At 35.5% G+C, this 18,821-nt stretch overlaps 1 long non-coding RNA gene across 1 annotated transcript; it reads left to right on the plus strand.

Annotated features, from left to right (window-relative positions):
* Positions 1 to 338: 338 nt before the first annotated feature.
* Positions 339 to 13,331, plus strand: LOC121150939. The gene is made up of 5 exons (XR_005883048.1): positions 339 to 393; positions 4,611 to 4,684; positions 4,803 to 4,825; positions 11,231 to 11,250; positions 13,221 to 13,331. It is a non-coding gene; the product is annotated as an uncharacterized LOC121150939 (long non-coding RNA).
* Positions 13,332 to 18,821: the final 5,490 nt, after the last annotated feature.

Below are 18,821 nucleotides of genomic sequence, written 5' to 3' on the forward strand. Positions count from 1 at the left end.
ACACACCACTGAGTGACCAACACATGAGTGACAAAAGGGGAACACATCTATTTTGTCATTTGGCAGATACTTATCGAGAGACTTTATGTGCCAATAGCGTTTCTAAATGCTGGGGAAAATGATGGAATGCAGAACATATCCACTCCTGGCCTTCTTGGATGTGGTATTCTGTGTTTAATGCTCACTTCCTAAATCCACTTCTTCATATCTAGAGAGGAGTTTTTAAGGCAGAGTTTGTTCTTATTTATGTGACATCATTTACTTAAGTTAACCAAAGTGTTGTCCTAAATTACTAGATTTTAATTTTTTAATTCATGTTATCCCATTTTTTATAGCATGAGAACAAGTGAAAAAATATCCCTCAGGAGTGTCTCATCAATGACAGATGAAGAGGTTTGGATTACATTGATTTATTAGCTTTTAGGAACTTAATGATGAAATGAAAAGATTAGTAATTCCATATAAAATGATTCTGCAAGAATTTAAGTTACTGTCATGCCATTTTTTCCTTTGGTCTCTAATTTCATTTTTTAAAAAAGGATTTATTTTATATTGGAAAGGCAGATTTATAGAGAGGAGAGAAAGATCTTTTGTTCAATAATTCAAGTGGCAGCAGCAGCAGAAGCTGAGTCAAACTGAAACCAGGAGCCAGGAGCTTCTTCTGGGTTTGCCACACAGGTGCAGTCACGAGGCTTTGGGCCATCTTCCTGTGTTTTCACAGGCCACATGCAAGAAGTGTAACAACTGGGACATGACCAAGCACCCACATGGGATCCCAGTGTATGCAAGACAAGGATTTAGCCAATTGATGCATTGTGCTGGTCTCCCTAATGCCATTGTTATTTTCGTGTATTTTGATGTGTCACAAGATGATAGCCTCAAGCTGTAGAAGCCAGTAAGAGCGGGATTATTTATTACCACCTGCTTGGTAGCGCCTTCTGAAAGTTGCTGAAAGTTCTCTGAACTTTACTTTTATTTTTTATTTGTGAACTATTTAGTCATATAGAAAATGTCAAAAACCACAAGTTGCATAAATCAGCCAGATTTTGTTTAGACCTGAGGGTTGATTTGAAGAATGAACTGTGGCCAGGTGGGATCAGCCTCATGTGTAAATTGACTAGAGCTGCAGGATGTAGCTCCACTCCCACCTCATTTCCAATCCTGTTGAATCAGTCTGCACTTCAGAACATTTCATAATCATTTGGGATTTTGCAGTGAATCTTTTTTCTAAGAAGATGTACAATCAGCTGTATATGTGTGACTAACTTTCTATCTCACCTGTGTCGTTACTCCCTTCTCTGTTCTTCAAAACAGTAATCATCCTGAAGTTGATACTTTTCCTTTTTATTAGTTCAGGTGTATATCCCTAAATACACAGGTTTTTTTTAAAGATTTATTTTATTTTTATTGGAAAGGCGGATATACAGAGACAGAGACAGAGAGGAAGATCTTCTGTCCAATGATTCACTCCCCAAGTGAGTGCAACGGCCAATGCTATGCCGGTCCGAAGCCAGGAGCCTCTTCCGGGTCTCCCACGTGGGTGCAGGGTCCCAAAGCCTTAGGCCGTCCTCACCTGCTTTCCCCGGGCCACAGGCAGGGAGCTGGATGGGAAGTGGGGCTGCTGGGATTAGAACCGGCACCCATATGGGCTCCCGGGCGTGCAAGGCAAGGACCTTAACCACTGCGCCATCACACCGGGCCCAAATACACAGTTTTTTAAGCTTTGTGTAATTATGGGTGGGAGGAAGGGTTGACAGCTCTTGGCAGCATCCGTGTTTTGATATCTCAATCAAGAAAACTTGTTGTTACTAAGACTTTCTCTTAACAGTTTTATTTACTACTTAACATTGTCAAAAACCTAGGTGGATGCAGATGATTCCCTACAGAATCAGGGACAAAGTATGTTAATAAGAGCTGGGGTTTTTCCAAGGCAGATAAGCCAAAGTGTAATACTCTCTGAGGGTGGAGATTGATTTCGCATAGAAATATTTGACAGCAAGGTGACCTTTTGTCATTAGTTCTGGAAAAGCAAAAGGTACTGGGATTTCTCAGGAAACAACCTTCACATGACATTTGACACTGTCATGTTTAAGAATTGGATGCATCTACAATTCAGTATATATTGAATGATCAAATGTTTTGCTTTTTATCATATGGATATAGTTAGCTTTCATTTATCCCAAAGATGCTTGTTGTTACTTCTCCAGTAATTCTGAATTTCCTTTCCTGTTCCATTGGTTAGTTTGTCCCAGAATTCATATGCAATGTAATTGATCAGTTCCAGCTGCCCCATACAGGGAATTTATTTTTTTCCCCTATTGGGTGTTGCAGAACAGTAAGAAAACTATGAAAACACAAAAGCATTTATTTAGTGGCCAGAGAATAGAAGAAACAGGAGCTATTGCTTTCAAATTAGCTTGTCAAGGTACTGGTAGTTGAGGCGTCACAGTTATTGGAGCAGCAGAAACTAGGAAGAGGATTATTCATTGTTTTTCGGGGAGAGGCCTAATTGTCAGAGGTGAACCACTTCTTGTGGTCCACTTATGGTCTCTTCCCATGATTATCATGGTGATTAATAACTGTCATGTCTCTGATGGGAATGTTATTTTGCTTGAAAATTAGATTGCAATGCTGTTTGAGGTCTTCTGAATTCACTCAGGAAGCCACATTGTGTCTTCCAGCTCTTGCAGCTTAGCTTGAGAAGGGCCTTTTGAATGCAAGGATGTACTGTTATCAAAGAAACAATGTTAGGATAGGAATGAAAGCCGAATACATCACAGGCATCATCCTGTGTAACGATGTAGAATTGTTGAGTACTGAGCTGTACATGGGGACAAGTGCATACAAGGATTCTTATGTTAGTGTTAGTGTTTTATGAAAAAACTATGGATTTTAAATTCTGTACAAAAATAAGCTTGTTTCAATCCTGTTTTTCTGTTGAGTAAATTCATGACATCATCACTAAACTTGTTAATTTTGGTGTTAACATGAATACTCATGAATCTTTGTTTTACTTAGAGCTGAAGGCAAATGTTAAAATCTTCCATTTGTGATTGTGAATATTTTTTCATCTTGTGTTTTTGTTGAAAGGCAGAGGGATACAGGCTCTTGTCTGCAGCACACCACATAATTTAAGGATGAGACAAGATGGAGATGAAGGTTACTAGCAAAAGGCTAAGAGTTATTAACAAAGTGAAAGTACATACCCAGCAGGGCGTGTGGCCTGACTCCAGGTTGAGCAGCTCATCCCTTTATGTGACCTGAAGGCATAGAGGGTGTTGCTTTGAAGGGAGTTTTCCAGGAAAGGGCAGAGAGCTCCAGGAATTTGGTGACTGGAGTTTTTGGGAAGTCTGAAGTGTCATGACATCAGGAGCATGAGGGAAGTGGGGCAGTGGCAGCTATGGTGATTTTTTTAAACTCATAATAGCTTTTTCAGCATTGTGGGGATTCCATCAGCATCAATTCTTATGTTGGAGGAGTAAAGCTTTGTACTTTATTGAAAAACTGTTACCCACTTATTTTGTATATGTAACTTGGTGATGGTATATTTTGCTATGCAGATATTTTTGGTTTTTATATATTCAAATATATTACAGATGTCTTTTGTGGCATTTGCTCTTGGAATTTCTTGTAAAGAGTATAATTATAGTTCAAAATTATTTATTTTCTTGTGCTTTTTAAAAATTCACCTTGAAATATGTATGGTTTTTATTTTTCTGTAAGAAGTATTGTGGCTGGTATTTTGGTGGGGCAGTTTTAACCTGCTGCCTTCACCACCAGCATCCCATATTAGGACTCTAGTTTGAATCCCTGCTGATTTGCATATGACCCAGCCGTTTGCTAATGCACCTGGCTTTAGCCTGACCCAGCCCTGGGCATGATACCTCTCTGGTGAGTGAACCAGTCAAGGGAAGATCTCAATATTTCTCACTTTCACTTGCACTCTCTCTGCTCCTCCTTTCTCTAACTCTGCCTTTAAAGCAAATAAATCTTTAGCAAATAAATACCATAATTATCTACCTTTTTTCCTGAAAATTTATTTTTGTCTTATGTGTGAACACTCAAGCAAGTATACATAATAACTTACCATATATATAAATAAATCAGTATACCTTTGACTGTTATCTAACTTCATATTTTTCTCATCAGTAATATAGAGATAATAAATGCAGATTTTACTTAGCAAGTACTAATTTCAAGTCACTAATTGTGAATATGATTAAAACTGATGTGTAAAACATTTAACCCAGTGATTAGCCAATATTAATGGTCAAGTAATGCATTATTTACTTTTATTAATATTGATGAATCTATTCTGTTAGCAAAGCTACCGTTCTTATAATTATCTGATTGCTGTATATTTAATATGTGGTAGGAAAATTTTACTGTTTTATATTTCTGTGAGATCTAGGAAATTGCATTCTTAAGATTTCATCTACCTGTATTTGGTATTCTCTACATAGTATGTTGATATCTGAGGCTCTAAATGTTCTTAATTATTCTACTCTGTTCTGTTTTCCCCTGAGAATTATTGGGCATATTATTTTGTTACATCCAGTGATAGGCTTTCTCACACTTATGAAATATTTTATTTATCCATACATTTGCAGAGGCTTAATATGAGAATTAAGAAGTTTGGTATAATTACAAATGAAGAATTCAGAAAGTCACCAGGAACTTCTTGGTAATTCTTATTTTTTTCAGTTTTTAAAGGCCTTTTAAATAGTTTAAATGTACAAGTATAAATATGTTTTGCATAATTTGAATTTCTCATAAAATTTTTCTTTTATTTTTTCTTAAAGCATTGGAATCAATATGTCAGCTGGTATGTACTGTCATCATTAAAAATATTGCAAGGATGTTTACAAATATGCTATTAAAGAAAACACGTAGTGCATAAATATCTGTAATAGGTCTCAGAAATTATTCTTTTTTGTTCAGGCAGTGTTCAGAACTACACATGAGAAAACTCCATCTTTCATTGTTTAATATGTCTGTATATATTTTTTCATTATTTAAATTGGGGACAGACATGTGGTACAGCACTTAAGACATCACTTAGGAAGCCCACGTCCCACTTGGAGTGCCAGGCTTCAAGTCTGACTCCAGTCCAAGTTCTAGCTTCCTGCTAAGGTGCACCCCAGGAGGCAGCAGGTGAAGAGTATAGTACTCGGGTCCCCATCACTTGTGTTGGAAACCAAGGTTCTTGCTTTCAGCCTGGCCTAGGCCTAGCTATTGTATGCATCTTGGGGACTGAACTAGAGAATGGGAGATTCTTTTTTCCTCTCTGTGCCTCTTACTTTTCAAATAAAGTAAGCAAATAAAAAGGTTAAAAAACATTTTTGCTTAAATTTAGCCAAGAGGGAATAGTAGAAATAAGGAAGATTACTAAGTATACTGCAGTTTGGCAACATTTGGTTTTTCCTTCTCTTACACTGTCAAAGCACATTGAAGAAAGATTATTATTTGTAAATGATATTTTAAGGACATGTGAGAACAAGAGAAAAACTAACAATTGAGAAAAGGAAGGAAATAAACAGTGGGGATTAATAGAATGGATGTAAGAGGATAAAATCAAGTTTTTGACAATCTTAAATGTATGAAAACTATAACAAGATCATGGAAGATTAATTGCAAAATGTGGGAAGGATAATTGTATTTCCTGTCTAAATGCACATTCTTTATAATTTTCTTAGTTAAAATGGAAATTTATTAATATATCTGATTCTTAGAGAGCAATTGCATAATTACTATAGCACAGTTCATCAGTTCTCATGTTAATGTTTTAATACAAAGAGAACAAATTCAGTGTAATTCCTAGATACTGGTTAATTTTTCTTAAAAGACAAAAAAACTGAATATTTATCAAATGGTAATTGCAGTAGGAGCTATAGGTTGATAAAAATTCATCCAAAATAATGTAAAAACATGAAAAATTATATGATTCCTGTATTAAACACCTTTTAAAATTCCAAATCATTATTCTTGAATTGCTGGTTTATTTTTAAAATAGTATACAGTAAATTCATAATGAAGAATCTTGGAGCAAGGAAGATCTTGAAGATTAAATGCTTTTCATTATCTTTTTTGCTTTGATTCTTGAATATAACATTCTCTACCTTTAGAATCAATGAGTATTGAATATCGTTTATGTGTAAATATAAAGTGAATTCGTGCTGCTAAAGAAGTTCCTGCTGGAAAGGGAATGATCCTGCCTGGAAAGACTATTTAGATGATCCATAGCATTTATAAAAGAACTATTTTTCTCTTTACTGATTAATTTATTTGAAAATTCTAAATTAGAGAACAAATTTTGTGTCTTCCAAAGGTACAGTTCCAAGATTATCATACTTTTCTTTCTTTCCTGGTCCCTCTGCCCTGATATCACTGGTTCTCCTCCCTCTCTTTGACAGCATTTGCACAGACATATTTTAATCTATATGCACAGGCTTAATTTGCCACCAACCATGGCATCCAACAGAATAGTTAGAAGAGCACAGGACCTCATATCCATTGGAGTATATATAAACATAAGATATAAACTAATAATCTGAAAGTGACCATTTAACTCCAACAGGTTTTGTATTGTATAATAGCCACTACATATCAAAGAAATTGTATAATTTGTCTTCTTTAGAGTGCCTTAATGGTTTTCACTTGTATACATTTTGCTGCAGAACACAGGATTTTGTTCATTTGTATGGCTGAGTAGTAGTTCATAGTGTATCGATAACACTTAAGATAGCTGTCTGAATTGATTATATGTCTTTTCTACTGTGAGTTGAGCTTCATTGAATATGGATAAACAAGTAGCTGTCTTGTATGCTGATATCATTTAATCCTGGCAGATTCCCAGGAGTGGGATGGCTGGGTCATTTGGTAGGTCTGTTTACAGATCTATGAGGAATCTTCCTACTGTCTTCCTTAAAGGTTTTACTAGTTTTCAGTCTCACCAGCAGTGGGTTAGGGTAGGGTATCTTTTTTTTTTTTTTCCCACATCCTTATCAGCACTTACTTTTCAGTTTGGTTTTGTGTGATAACCATTCTGAGATGCAACCTTACTGTGGTTCTTATTGACATATCCCTGGTGGCTAATGGGCCTCTGCCAGCTGATGCTGTGGCTAAGCCCAACCAACCCTCACCCACTCTAGTTTACGGTTGCACCAGTAGGAACAATGAGCCCAGCCTGGCTTTTCCCTGATCTAGCTCATTTGAGGCCCACAGATGTTGTAGCTGTGCCTGGTCTGGTCTGCTGCTTCCCAATTCACACTCTCCAGTGGGAGTGGCTGTCCAGCAGGGGGGCCCTCCACATTCCTCCTACCAGCTTTGCCCCCTCCCTCCCTGGTTCTTGTGTAGCTGCAGTTTAGTCTGGTATGACCCACTTCACCTTGGCATTTTATTGGAAAGTCAGATATACAAAGAGAAAAGACATAGAGGAAAATCTTTTGTCTGTTAATTCACTCCCCAAGCTGCTGCAGCAGCCGGAGCTACAGGATCTGAAGGCAGGACCTTGGATCCTCTTCTGGGTCTCCCGTGTGGAAGCAGGGTCCCAAGGTTTGGGCTGTCCCTGACTGCTTTCCCAGGCCACAAGCAGGGAGCTGGACGGGAAGTGGGGCTACTAGGATTAGGACCAGTGTCCATATGCAGTTCCGGCACGTTCAAGGCAAGGACTTTAGCCACTAGGCTACCCATACCAGGCCCCGTATTCCTTTGATTTTTATTTTCTTGCCTGGTGGCTGTGGCTGTGATTTCCAGACTGCACTGAGTAGTGTTGTTTGCTGTAGGAATCTTTGCCTGGTTCTGGATCTTAGCAGAAAGGCTTACAAATTTTCTCTGTTGAATATGAGTTTGTCGTATAATGCCTTGATTGTGTTGAGGAATATTCCTAATGAAAGAAAATTGTATTCCTATCTTTAGGGCCTACAGTAACTTGATTACCTGGAATTTGTTACTGCTGGAATTTTAAGTATTGCTAAAAGGTGGTTTTTCTTCCACTCTGTAGTCATGTGTTGTATCTATGAAATTCAGAGTAGTAGGAAATATTGACCTTTAGTCATCTATTTGAGCCAAAGGAGAATTGAGAATTCTTCACTGGAATTTGCATTCTTTTTGGGAAGAGAATTTTTACAGCAATACTGAATTTTTTCCCCCAATATTAGGGAAAACTTAAAGATATAGGTATCTTAAATAGGAAAAGACAATTGGATTTGTCTTTTATGTTAATTTTGCAGTGATATAGTTTTGTTCTCTTAATTTATGGTGGTAGCTAAGATTTTTCACATTATTTTTAATTGAGTGTTCTTTGGAAAATTTTGCATCTCATTTGAAATATAAATTATGAGAATGTCAGATTCCTATATTTGTATAAGCAGATAATATCAGTTTAACAAGTTAGGAGCCATGTTTTGTATAGTCCTTCTTATAGTCTTCAGAGGCATCCTGTGATAATAACAATATCATTTTATAAGCGATAAGATTGTCATTTAGAAGAGAAATTAGTCCCAGCAACAGTTAGGTGGATCCTTTACATTTTATGTCATTTAATGTTTTCTTCATGTGTTTAGATGCTGCAGTGTTGAATGACTTTATATTTTCTGTAAATTTTTAATGTATTGGCCCTCTAATCATAAAGGCCTTCTTTGTGTTCTCATAGTTTTAAAATCTGTTCTGTCTCAATATACACCCTTGCTTTCTTCTGGTTACAATTTGCATTTTATATTAGTCACCTTTCCATCACCATCACTAAGGCACCAGCTTGTAAAAAGAAAAGTGTTTTTTTGTCTCAGTGATCTGGAGGTTCACACTATAAGATCAGATGTTTCAGCTTCTGGTGACGATAGTCTTGCTGTCAGAGTCCCTGGCAAGAGACAGGTAGACACTCATCTACATTGCATCTGCTTATGGAGTCCACATCCTCACATAATTCAATCTTCCTAAAGGCTCCATCTGTAAATACGTCTGGAATAAGTTTCCTTCATCCTAATATCATTAACCTAATAGCTTGGGGATTTAAATTCCTGAGTGAAATTGGGGGCCAAATCATACTCAAACTGTAACGTAAAAGCTGTCTTTTCTGCAAGAATGGCTTTCAGTCTGTGTATGTCCTCAGTGTTCGTGTGAATCTACCAGGGACTGCTGCTGCTTTTTAAAATATGTTCAACTGCTCATTGTCTTGTGATTGGAGAAGTTAACTCGTTCGTATTTAGAATAATTATTGATAGATAACTTAATGTTTCCATCTTGTCATTGTTTGCTGGCTAATTCATAGATTGAGTTCTTTTTTTTTTTTTTAACTTATTTTATTATTGCATGATACAATTCCATAAGCTTCGGATTTTCTTTTCCCCATTCTCAACTCCCTGTCCACTACCCTCTTGATTTCCCTCATGTCATTACGATAGTATAGTCATTCATAAACAAAAGTCCATCATTCTAATTAAGTGTAGCATGGACAATGGCAGAGAGTCTAGCATTCTGTTGTCAAGATATATTCAACAGTTTCATTGGGGGTCCATATTTGATTTGGAAGTAGAGATGCACACTGCATTGTATCCTCACAACTGCATGTGATAGTTTCTACTACACAGTTACTATACATCCCCTTAAATGAAAAGCCATAAAACCAGTAACAGGAAAAATAGAAAATGTATAAGATGAAGTTAAATATGATGCTACCGAATGACCAGCGACAGCTAAAGAAAAAAAAAATAATAAAATCGGAGGCCTTCCTGAAGCCAATGATGCTATTGTGTGGCCTATGAGTCAGTGAGGAAATAAGAAAAACGAAAACTTTTTTTTCGAATGAATGAAAATAAATAGAAATGTAAAACCCATGAGATGTAGCAAGAACACTATTGTAAGGGGTATTGATATCACATTTTATATGGAGGTTGCCTTATATCAGAACATATGATATTTGTCAGTTTGAGATTGATTTGTTTCACTGAGCATAATGGTATTTGGTTGGGACCATTTGGTTGCAAGTGGTAGAATTTCATTCCTTTTAATGGCTGAGTAGTATTTCATGGTGTATTCCATGCTGTATTACTTGCGCTTTGTTGAATTTATATAGTGATTTTTTATTTTGTACAGTATAATTTGTTGATTTCATTACCTTTTGTGTACCTATATTTATCGTGTGTATGTATGTATGTGTAGGTATGTATATAAGGTAACTGTGACACAAAAATGAAACAGAAAAGCTGGTAGGCTCTAAATACAAAGAAAAATAAGGAGCTATTTGCCAGCTTGATGGGTTTAGGCTATGTACATATGTGAAATGTTGCCATGTATACCATAAAAAAATAAGAATTACATGTTAGTCAAAAATTTAAAAATAATAATGTAAGCAAAAATAAGGAAAGGAATAAGTACAATATGACTAGACATTTTCTAAAGAAGAAAAAGTGAAATGATAAATACACAAAATTAAAACCAGAAAGAAGAAATGGCATAGATACAGAAGAAATGTAAGTACACCTGTTTCTTCAAGAAATTGGAGATTTTTCAAATAGAATATGAAAGATCAAAACTTGATCCCAGGAAGGACAGAAATTGTACGGGCTCATTACTTTGGTTGAAACTGAGAAAGCTACCCGATGATTTCTTATCCAGTATTCGAAGAAGATTATTTTCATCTTTATTTTTTTTTGGTTCAGTGTGAATATTTTATTCATTATCCTCCCTAAACAACCATTCTAATGAGTTTAATGTTTACATATTCCCAAGCTGAGCATTGTTTTGTGATATTATGTATTCAATTTTAAGTAAATATTTATATCTTTAAAAATCTTACAATATATATTTTAATCTATTATTAACTAATATGGCATCCAAAAGCTGGATGCCAGGTTCGTACTTGAAGGCAGAGCAAAAGCGAGAGGGAGAAAGAGATATCTTAATCTACAGGTTCACTTCCCAAATGTTTGCAACAACTAGGGCTGACCAAGGATAAGCGCAGACTCCAGGAACTGCTTCTGAGTCTCCGTGTGGGTGACAAGAAGCAAAGTGCTTAGATCATCACCTGCTGACTCCCAGGTGCGTCAGGAGCAGAACTCAATTTCAGACTCTGACTGCACGTGTGTGCCTGGAGCAGGACATTAACCACTGTACCACAAAACCCACCCTGCACATTTTATGTTTTTGATGTCACTCTTACGCCATTAACAAATTATTGTAGCTGTAGTTTTCAAATACTTTTTAAGATTTCTGAATTATCTTTTTTCCTTAGAAAAAGAAAATACTGATACGGTAAGCTATAACATTTAATGTACAAAAAATTGAATTGATAAGTTTGTAATTGGCTTTTACAGTTTTTTATATATATATATATTTTTAAAAAGATTTATTTATTAGAAAGGCAGATATACAGACAGGAGGAGAGACAGAGAGAAAGATCTTCTGTCCAATGATTCACTCCCCAAGTGAGTGCAATGGCCGATGCTATGCTGATCCAAAGCCAGGATCCAGGAACTTCTTCCGGGTCTCCCACACAGGTGCAGGGTCCCAAAGCTTTGGGCCATCCTCCACTGCTTTCCCAGGCCACAAGCAGGGAGCTGGATGGGAAGTGGAGCTGCCGGGATTAGAACCGGCACCCATATGTGATGCCGGCATGTTCAAGGCGAGGACGTTAGCTGCTAGGCCACGCTGCTGGGCCCCAGTTTTTTATATGTTTTTATCCCTTTGGTGAAGAAATGAATTAATGATGATAAGTTTACATTTATAATTGTGTCAGTGTTTTTCTCTCTAGTATGAAAATTCTTTCTATAACATAGGACAAATTTTCATAATAGAGACATAGGCTTTGCTTTAGTTTTATGCTTGGATTAGCTATATAATATGTAATTGGGCATATTCTGACGTCTGTGACATAAACTTTGTTGGTTTAGTAACTTTGAAATAAAGAGGCAGGCATTGACCTGTATTAGGAAAATTCTAAGTAAATTAAAATGCAATTGCAAGTCAAGCTGGTATTTTAGTATACATTAGAACAAACACAAGATATATTTGCATGTAAGTCACAGTAATTTATGATGTCCTACTTGTTGTCATGGAAACCTTGAGAACAAGAAGTTTGCTTTTTTAGGAACTAGTTTGACAGTAAGTAAAATTACACTTGCAGAATTGAGTGCTGTGTGTCTATTCCAGACCAGTTTGAGTAAAAATAAACAGCCCCATGAAAAACTACACTTTCCTAGAAAAATTGCTCAATTGCACATCTTTGAAGTGTGTGCAGAGAAGGCAAAAAATAATCATCTCCATGATATCCATTCTTAGTCTCTCTCCCCACTCCATCTTGCTCATAGTATGAGATGAAGCACACCAAGTTTTCTGATAATCTACAATAAAACACGAGTCAGAAATGTAGTCGTTTATATGGTAGTAACAAAAGCCACTTATTGAATTTCTTTAAAAAAAGAGATTTATTTATTTTTATTGGAAAGGCAAATATACAGTGAGGAGGAGAGACAGAGGGGAAGATCTTCCATCCAATGCTTTACTCCCCAAGTGACCACAACAGCTGGGGCTGAGCCAATCTGAAGCCGTGAGCCAAGAGCCTCTTCTGGGTCTCCTACGTGGTTCAGGTCCCAAAGCCATCCTCAGCTGCTTTCCCAGGTCACAAGCAGGGTTCTGAATGGGAAGTGGGGCTGCCAGGATTAGAATGGTGGCCATATGGGGTTCTGGTGCATGCAAGGCAAGGATTTGAGCCACTAGGCTATCACGCTGGGCCCTGAAACCACTATTTTAAACTTACTTTGAGTCAGACAATCTATGAAATGTTTCTAAGATAACATTTTATCATTTTTTTTTCACATTTTAGGAGTAATTAAGCTGTATGTATCCCACAATGAGATTTTTTTTTTAATGTGAATGATGGGTTCCTGTATTTCTTCTGAAAACTTAAGCAGGAAATTAAAAGAATATTTTCTGATCATCATTTGTTTCCAAAAGTATCAGAAAAACTTCTGTAACATAATGGCCTGGCTGAGGACCAACACAGTACTGAAATGGTATTAGACATTTTATTCAATTTGAAATCATCCATATGTGAATGAAAGAGGGAAAATAATGCCTTTTGTTATCTGGAACAATCTCTCTATATATATTTGTGTGTATGTGTTACGTATTCATCTAATGTATTTAGTCCCAAGAGCACTTTAAATGTACATGTTCATGAGCCTCTTTTTCTAAATCTAATTTGACAAATGTCTTTATTTTAGGAAAAGAAAAGAAAGCGACTGGAACGTTTTGGACTCCCTTGATACACTCTCTTAACTTTTCCTCCCTAAAGTTTGTATAATAAAAGCATATATAGTGGTCAAGTGAAAATATTTCATAGTAGTTTTTATTATCAATTCTCCGATATTTTCATTGATACTATAATCTTAATGTCACTGGCACAATTTGTCAATACACTAATTTTTTTGTATTAAAATGTTAGAGGGGAATCACTTCTTTCATCATGATCAATTTGAGATAATGTAAGATATGGTTAAAATTATATAATTTGCATTTATGATATTCAGAAATTTTGGTTACTTTGTCATGCCTTAGGTGAACAATAATTGAGAATTTGTTTTAAAAATATCGAATTTGCTTATGGTACCCTTAGATAAGTACAGATGGCTTCAAATCAGCTCAAATACTTGTCAAAATAAATGATAAAATCAAATTTCAGTATCATAGTTTGAATGAGCACAGTGAATCTGATACAGTGATATTTCACAATTTTGATACTCAGTAAATTTGATATATAGAACAGTTGCTAAGGAGACACTGTTCAAATATGTGACCATTTTTATGGAAAACATCTGGGGTAGTTATAATTAGTTCAGGCATACTGTTTAAAAATAATTTGTGGTAAAAAATAATATTATTTCCTCAATGACAGGAGAAGCCCAAATTAATATTTTAAAAACTGAGCTATTGGTAGCTATGCTTAGAGTATAATTTTAGGGTAATTCAAAAGGAAATGAGTAATTTATATGTAAAATGCCAAATTGGCACTTTACACCTGTTAGTGTGTATCCTTTAGAACAGCTGTGTCTTTTATTATCAGTAAACAGATGCAGAAAGTAATGGAATGTTTTAAAGCAATATGTTAATCCCGTCTTCCACTACTGAACTGTCTCACAATATAGTGATTAAATATTGACTGTGCAGCTGTTACTTACAATTATAGAATTTCTTAGTTAATTTCTCCTTCCCAGGCCCAAATGTTTTAATATTGGGAGATCTGATTTCTCAGCTTAGTGTGTTTCATAATGTAGTTTATTACAAGTTGATTTCTAAAGGTAAGTTATTTGAATATTATGAAGAGAAACTCATTGTTACAAAACTTTTATTAAATATTTCTGTGAATTGCCTAAGTCTTTGAAATGATACACAATTTTTAAAATGTATTTTTTACTCTTTCATGAATATGAAGATGGTTATGAATATAGCAGTTTTATTAATACGCTTGAAAGCTGCCATCAGTAAGCTAAATTGAAATTTATAAACTGCAGTACATAATGCTTAGAAAAATGTATTCAGGCAAGGAGTTTGCAAGTTGTTTCATTTATAATCTGTTGCAGCTTAATTATTTTTGGTGTGATATACATTTTCTTTTTAAAAAGTGATTTAAATTGAACGCTTCTATTTAAGGCTGCATTGTCACATTTACTACATATATACCATGTGTGTTGATCAAATTAAGGTATTCCAGATATTTGTTTTAATTATTATATTTTACTTTGTCAGAAGATATTTGAATGTCTCTTCATTGCCTTATCATATTTAGACTTAATCTTGGTGGTTAATTGTAATAGGGAAGTTTTAATATGTAATATTTATCATTCTCTTAACATATGAAAGATATTGAACAGTGTGCTATATTTGGGTAATAATAATCTTGCCCTAGTTTGTAAATTTTAAAATTTTGCCTTCACAATTTTAAAGTCAGTTGAGCAAAATCTTATAGTTGGAAAATACTGGAGCCTGTATTTAAACCCAGGTGTTTTTTTTATTTTTTTTTAAAGATTTATTTTTATTGTTTTTATTGGAACCCAGGTGTTTTCATGCACAACCCTCGTGCCAACAACTCTGCATTTTGCCTACTTCTAGCATATAACATGAAAATTATACCCAAAGGAAGTTATGTGCTGAGTGAACACTGACATTTTTGTTTTGTAAGTCACTTTGCGCATTATTATTTTAGAGGCAACTTACTTGAAAACATAATTAAAACCTTTATGGAACAATCATCCAGTCCTTGGTGTGTCATGACAATGACTGTGTCAACAACTTAAAGGTGTCCCGGGTGTGGAGGTTTGACTAAACTGTTAAGCCACCGCTTGGAATGGCTGTATTCCATAAAGGAGGGCTGGGATTGGAGTGCTAGATCCAATCCTGATCCCAGCTTCCTGCTGATATGCACCTGGGTGCCAAAAGAAGAGTTGAATCCTTGCCACTTGGGAGACCCAAACTGAGTTCTCACTTCCAGTTCTAGCTGTCAGTTTCATGTATCATGGATATTTGAGGAGTGAATCAGCAGATGAGGATCTCTCTCCCTCTCTCTTCCCTGCCTCTTCTCCTTTCTCCTCTGTAGTTCTCTCTCTCCCTCCCACTCCCAACATAAGTAAATAAAAATCATGTTGAAAAATCTCCCAAATACCAGGCCTAGTGGTGCAGCGCATAAGGATGGCACTTGGGAAACCCAAAATCCCATATTGGAGTGGCAGTTTGACTCTCCATTTCTGGTCCAAATTCCTGTTCATTCTCAGAAGACTGCAGGTGTTGGCCCAAATACTTGGATTCTTACCGCTCACATGAAGCACTGTTGGAGTTCCTGGCTTAGAACTTCATCCTGGCTGAAATTGAGCTGTTATAGGTATTTGGGGGGTAAACTATCACGTGCCCTTACTGCTGCACCCCCTGCCTCACATTCTGCCTTTCAAGTAAATCGAATTAGAAAATCTTTAGCATTTCATAAGAGATTTTGTGATGCAATATATAGTACAGATGCTTTTAAAAACCTTTTATGTTTGCCTCAGTTTTACTTTGCGACACAACTCAAGCATAGCCTTTCTTTTCCTTGAGTCCTGTTGAAGAGCAACATGACATAATCTCTACATGAATTATTTTATTTATGCCTTAACTAGGAAGTGTCAGATATTATAAAAATTTGCTCTTGTTAAATTACTTCCCTCTGGTGTGTATAATTACTAACTTATGTTCTTAATTCACTATTTCTCATCACCTTATCCCCATTGTATATACTAAAAAACAAGCAAAAAACCCAGCTTTTGATTCTTAAAAATATTAGGTATATTGGCCAAAATCACAACTAGGAGATGATAGTTTTCATATTTTGTTTTTTTAAAAAAGCCAAACTGGAAATCTGAAAGTGCCTAGCTAATCATTTTTGTAGAGGGTTTTAACATTTCAATCTCCAACAGATGGTTCCTTCAGTGTCGCTTCCCCTGACACTGATGAGAATGCTTATAAGATTAACTAGGATCAGTAATGTCATGAGTTATTGCTAGAGGAAATTTAATAGAGTAGGAGTCCATTAAGGTAGTTCTTAAGAGGCAAAATGTTCTTGCATGCAAGCTGTCTAAAATACCATAGTTTTATCTTAGTTGCATGCAATAACATGAAGTCATTTTTTATAATTTTAGATTTTTAAATTTAAAGGTCTACATGTTTTTGCAAACGTTATAACCAGTTATGTGCAACATTGTTTTGTTCAAATTACTTTACAGTATTTGTATCAAAGCTATTTGTCCAAACACAATAAACAAAGTGACCATTTAATATTGTATAGCCAAAAGCTTTCCAAAATGTTAATAGCTATTTTGCTTTGTTTCTGTTTTACATTTTATTTTAAAGGATGTTTTGAATAATAATTTGAATAATAATTCCATGGTTTCGTTTTATTCCCATTATATTTATATACTTTGTCACCTCATAAGTGTTGTATAACTGGAATTGCATGCAGTTTTGGAGGAGTGACGTTTTTCTTTTAGTTGAATTCTCTGAAGTTCTCACTCATCCAGGCTTTTGGGTGTGGTAGTAGCTCGTCTCTTACTCCTGAGTGGAAGTCTTTGGTGTAAATATAGCACAGTTGGACTATGTTGAAGAGCATCTGAATTCTATATAAAATATGTAGAATCTGGTTTTTCCCACAATAAGACTTGTAATTTTACATTTTCTGTTTTATGATGAACTTTGGGTTAATATTTGTATGATGCATTGAACTTAAGACAAGGGGGTTGGTTGGTTATTTGCCCATGGTAACCATATTGGTCTAGCATCATTTCTTCAAAAGGTTATCTTCCATCTGTTGAGTAGCATTTAGTAAAATGTTAGCTGTTATTTTTCTGTTGGCTTGTTTCTTAGTTCTTTTTTTTTTTTTGTGATTCTCAGTTCTTTTAACTTCTGTTGATCAGTACATGTATCTCTCCACCTACATAAAAAAAAAACTAGATTATTGAAGCTGTGCAGTGTCTTCAAGTTCGGTAGACCAATGAGTCCTGTACTTCCCAAAATTATATTTAGTTCTAGTGCATTTATTTTTATAATTTTACAATAGTATGTGTATAAAAGTTTTGATAGTTTCAATGGGACTTGGATATATTCCATATGTCAACTTGGGGTCTATGTTTAATCATTCAGTGGCTTAACACCACAATTTTTCTATAACTTTGATTTCTTTCATCAGCATTGAATTAGTCTCATATAAGCTTATTTATGTTTTGTCAGATTTACATACCATTTACATTTTTCTTGAATGATTATAAAAGGTATATTTTCTCCATGTTATTGTCAAATAGCTGTTAGTAGTGTATAGAAAAGCAATGCTTTATCTTGTATCCTGTCACTTTACTGAAATAAATTTTTTATAGAATCCTTTGATTTTCCACTTAGAGAACATGCAGTCTGTACATAAAAATTTTTTGCTTTTTCAGTCTTTTATGCATTTTACTTGCTTTTCCTGCCTTCTTGCACTGGCTCTAACTTCTAACAGTGTGTTAGAAGGGGTGGTTTAGAAAGGTCTTCCTTTGCTTGTTCCTCATCCTAAGGACAGAGCACTCAGTTACAATATGAACTAGGGGCTCTGCGTTGTGGTAGAAATTCTTTAGCTTGCCGAAGAAGTGGTCTTTATTCCTGTTTTTTAAGAAGATTACAAATGTATTAAATTTTATCAAATGTGTTTTAAAGCATAAGCTGTATAATCATTTGACTTCTCTTTATCTTGGCAATATACTGGAACGCATTGATTGATTTTCAAAAATTGAATCATGGAGAATCAAGATGGTGGAATAGGGTAAGGACACGTTTGAACGGACAGAGAAACATTAACCAGTATGAAGCAGAGAGGAAATAGGAGAGGATAGAACAGCAGAGGGGTACCTGGAAACTAACAGACACAGAAAAGCAGAGAAAACAACAGTGTGGTGTTTGCATTGAATTAGTATTGTTTTTTTCCTTAAAAAGTTGGTGAAATTCACTGAACTTGTAGATTTCTTCTCTTGGGTATGCTTTACATAATGAATGCAGTTTGTTCACCAATCGTAGTGCTTCAGTTTTATGTCCCAGCCATTCCACTTCCAATCCATCTTACTGCTAATGCAGCAGAAGGGCTCAGATGATGGTCCAAGGCCTTGGGTCCCTGATAACTCGGGAGATATTAATGGAATTTCAGGCACCTGGCTTTGGCCTGGCCCAGCTCTAGTTGTTGTAGGCATTTGGAGTGAAACAGAAAAAAACAGAAAATGTTTCTGTCCCTTCCTCTCTTTCACTCTTTTAAATGAATGTTTTTTAAAATATGAGACTTT

The sequence above is a fragment of the Ochotona curzoniae genome, unplaced genomic scaffold, assembly GCF_017591425.1.
Source record: "Ochotona curzoniae isolate NIBS_2020 unplaced genomic scaffold, NIBS_Ocur_1.0 contig_2210, whole genome shotgun sequence".
NCBI classification, from domain to species: Eukaryota; Metazoa; Chordata; class Mammalia; order Lagomorpha; family Ochotonidae; genus Ochotona; species Ochotona curzoniae.